Below are 4,330 nucleotides of genomic sequence, written 5' to 3' on the forward strand. Positions count from 1 at the left end.
GGCGGCGGCAGCCGCGAACCGAGCACCTGCCCGGGGCAGCGGCAGGGCGGGACGGCGGCGGGCTCTGGCTCCGGCCGCGGGCTGCCGGGAGGAGCGGAGAATCGCCGGCGGCTTCCCCGGGGAGCGCGTGAGAGCAGCTCGGCCCCAGGCGGACACAAAGACGGAGGCGAGAAGAAAAATAAGACCAAAAAAAAAAGAAAAAAAAAATGAAAAACGAAAAAGAGGCAAAAAGGAGGGAAAAAATGAAAGGGTACTTTCACGGCTGCTACCCCGGCGGTCGGAGCCGGGGCTGCTTTATTTAGGATGGTTTTAGAACAAAGCCGTTAAGAAAAAGAGCAACCGTCCTCCTCCTCCTTCTCCCGGGCTCTTGACATCATCTCGGGGAGAAGCGAGCCCGCGCCCCGCAGCCATCGCCTGCGCGTGTGTGTGCGGGCGTGTGTGCAGGCGTGTGTGTGTGTGTGTGTGTGCCCGTGCCCGTGCCCGTGCCCGCTCCGGCGCGGGAGGCGGGATGCGGGAGGCGGGATGCGGACCCCGCCCCGGCCCGCCGCGGGGAGCGCCTTAACCCCCTCGGTGCCGCCCCGGCAGGGAGCGGCCGCGGAGCTCCCCCGGCGCGGCTGCGGCTCCCGCCCCCCTTCCCCGGGCTCGGCCACGCCCCGGCCGCTTAGCGGGGCCGGGCGGCGGCGGGGCGGGCTGTGCCGTCCCGGCAGGGACTGCCCGGAGCCGTTCCCGCCCTCGAGCGGAGCCGTGCGTAGCGGCCGGGACAGGTTTGTGCCGCCTCCGCCGCCCCGGGGACAGCGGCTCCGCGGCCCCACCGCGCCGCGGCTCCGCGCACCGCCGCCCCGCCACAGACCGCCGGAACCGACACACACAGGCAGAGCCCTGCACACCCCGAGCTGCGCACGCCATCCCCTGCACACCCCGCGATGCGCTCCACCGAACACGCACACGCAGCCCTACACACCCTGTGTCACACACCACGGTCCCCATGCACACACCTGCACAGCCCTACACACCCCAAGCATCACACCCCACAGTCACACGCACAACAGTCGGTCACCACACCTGCACGTTGTGTGCTGATACTCCATGCACACAGAAATCTACACATCGCAGTTCCACTCGGGCACCCCACACACACACACTGACCTCGACACACCACAGCCCCACGCATCAAAATTCCCTCAGGTCCCCAGACAAATGCACCACAGCATCACACACTCCAAAACCTGCCCATGCCACCACCCTCCACACAGCAAAGCCCCTTCCCTAGCCTCAGTATAACCCCCCAAGCACAGGCAGGCACTCAGACCCATGTCACAGGGGTGGGACTGGCTGATATTTAACCTTCCTTCCAACTGAAACTATTCTGTGATTATGTACTCTTTACATACAACCTACACACATGCAGCAAAATGTGCCCAGTGGTTGAGAGGAGTCAGCCTGGCTCCACAGGGTCCATCCCCAGCCCCATGGCTCCTGAGCCACCACCCTGTGGTGTGGAGGCTGCAGTCCCTCGGGTCCTCTGGCCACATCCTGCCTCTCATTCACCATCAGGTTTCCAGCGGCAGGTGTTCCCACAGGAGCCTGAGGCTGCTTTTTTGTACTCCCTGAGACAAGGCTTACCTTCCTGGTGTTGCCTCGCTCATAATTGTAGGCATACTCCTGCGTTAGGGCTGGGATTTTCAGCCTTACCCAGTGAAGGCTGAGCTGGTCCTGATTTCTCTGAGCCTCAGGTTACATTCCCTTGGTTTAGGTCTTTCTCAAATTCTTGGACCACAGGGCTCATTACTGTAATTCTCCACCCATAAAAGCAATTCTGTCTGTCTCACCCCTGGTCTAAAGCCTTTGGATACCCTTCCTGAGGCATGAAGGGGCAAAGGGAACCCAGTGCCTTGTAGCTGGATCAGATCAGAAGTCAATCTCCAAGACTGAAGCCCTCTGAAAGGTGCACACCAAGCTGAGTGGATGAAGCTGGTCACCGGGACCTTTGGGAAACTCTTGGATGCAGGGAGGAGGAAGAATTAATTTCATCAGTTCAGCAAACAAAAGTTCACCCAGGGCAAATTCTGAATCACATCACCTGAGAGTTACCAGAATTGTTACAGGACAACATGGAGCAAGGTCTCACCTGCCAAAAGAAGTATGTACAGATCAGCAACAGAGGGAAGAGGGGAAAGGTGGAGAAAAGAGGAAATATCTGGTTTCGATCAACTCCTTAAATATAGAAGTCTGATTACCTTTCCCCATTTCTGATTCCTCAAGGGAAAGCAGGAGAAGAGGAATCTATAAATAGTTTGCAACACACAGAATCCTATAGCAAAGTTGCTGGGAAAGATCAATAGCATGATTCAAGGAGGGCTCCAAATTACATCTCAGGGGAGGGAGGTGCTGAACAGAATTGATAAATGAGTTGCAAATGCTGTGTGTGTTGTGTGTATCTAATTAACAGAGGGTGACTGGGATCAATAGCAAGGAAGGAGATGGTCTAAAAATAGGACTCAGGCAGGGACTGCAACCTGCGGGCAACAGCTTGGATGGAAATGTCCCCTGGAGTAATTGACCTTTAACTGAAAGTGATGGTTAACATGAAGCCAAAGTGGGGCCTGTGGGCATCTGGGAAGGGATGAGGGCTCAGTGAGACTTAGGGCACAGAGCAGTGTGACATTGTGGGGGTACAGGCACGGCCATGAGCTCAGAGCCTTCCTTTGGTCAAGTGACAGTGACAAGATGCTGATTGATGTGATGCTTTCTGGAGAAATATCTGAATATTGACATTTTACTGGGGTTTTGGAACAGAAATTACATGCTGTTCTGTGTACTCACAAACGTTTCAACATTGCTTAGAGAAAAGTAACAGTCATTTTTTTAAACATCTATTTACTTCCATAAGAATCTGCAGTTTTCTTCTTTTTTGCTGACTCTGTTACCAAGGAGGTACCCACCACTCTGAGGACCTGTCTTTGCTCATCCAGACTCAACACCATATACATATTTGAGAGAAAATAACTTGCAAAGGGGAGTGTCCTTCAATCCTTCCATCTACAACAGAGCTGTCAGGCAGACTCCAAGGGAGAAGGATTGATGTTGGGCAGGATGGTCTGTGGCTCAGCTTACAGGCTCTGCTGAAGTGGCAGGCTTCAGCTGAGTGAGGCAGAGACACACCCAGGAACAGAAAGTTCATATGCAGACTGACTGCAGGATTTGGAGCTGGGGTGTATAGCATAACCAAAAGAAAAGGAAACTGTAAAGAAGAACCTAGAAAATTTCTCTGGCAGGAGGAGATTTGGAGGGGTAGGTGGTGAGTGAAGAGCTTTTCTTTAGTATAGACAGAAGTGACTAAAAATTCCTGGACAATACTTTTCTCCATAAGATTGAGGAAAAAGAAAAAAGTCTTTTGTACTGCTGTAGATGGAGCTACCAAAGGAGCAAACCATGTTTAGTCACCAAAAGGAAAGTTAACTCAAAGGGACAACATGTATCTTAGCTCCTCTTGGGTTAAGTCTAATTTGTGGGAGAGAACACAGGCTGGAAGACAGCTCTGAGATGTGCAGTGGGTGCCCTGGCTGCTGACAGCTCTGTTAACCCAAAGTTGCACCTACTGTCTCCACAAAAAGACAAGTGGGATTTTAAATTCCCCACGTTTTAGGTAAGAGGATGTGGGTGCTGTTGGGTCAGCTCTCCTGTTTTACCTTGAGTTCACTCTGCAACAAAGGCAAGAGCCAGCCTCAAGGCACTTGGACTGGGAGTTGTTCTCCTGCCCATCCTTTGGACCTGGCAGAGGTTCTCCTTGAGAGAAATCTGATGTCTCTGTCTGTGCAAGGATGAGCTGAGAGCTGCCAATCCATGAGCCATCATCCAGATGAATCACAGGAGTCACAACAAACCAGAAAAGGGAAAAAAGCCCCTAAAACAAGAAAAATAACGGAAAAATATGATCAGTACTAGAAAGAAGACCTAACCTGTTTATTTTCCAACACAGGTTATTAAGAAACCATTTTCTTTCTCTGAAAATGGTGGCATGAAGATGACCAGAACAACAGTTCTGATTCAAGGCAAGGTTCATTGAGCCCAGAAGCCGCTCATCCACAGAGATGTACAGGCAAAAGGGAGAAATGCCAATGGAACAAGTATGTGTAGTTCTTTTTCATCTCCTTAAATGCTCTCCCAACCTCACACTACCTTAAATCAGTGGATTTTCTGAGTTCTCATTTAGTTGTTCTATCTAGTGACTCATGACAGATCTTTTTCCCAAGCACTTGTTCTCCCTCTTCCTGAGCCCAGCTGAAACTTTTTGCCTCCTCAGCAAACATTCAAGGTAAGGGCAGGTTGG

This window comes from Onychostruthus taczanowskii, unplaced genomic scaffold (genome assembly GCF_017590055.1).
Source record: "Onychostruthus taczanowskii isolate IOZ18803 unplaced genomic scaffold, ASM1759005v1 scaffold66, whole genome shotgun sequence".
Classification (NCBI taxonomy): Eukaryota; Metazoa; Chordata; class Aves; order Passeriformes; family Passeridae; genus Onychostruthus; species Onychostruthus taczanowskii.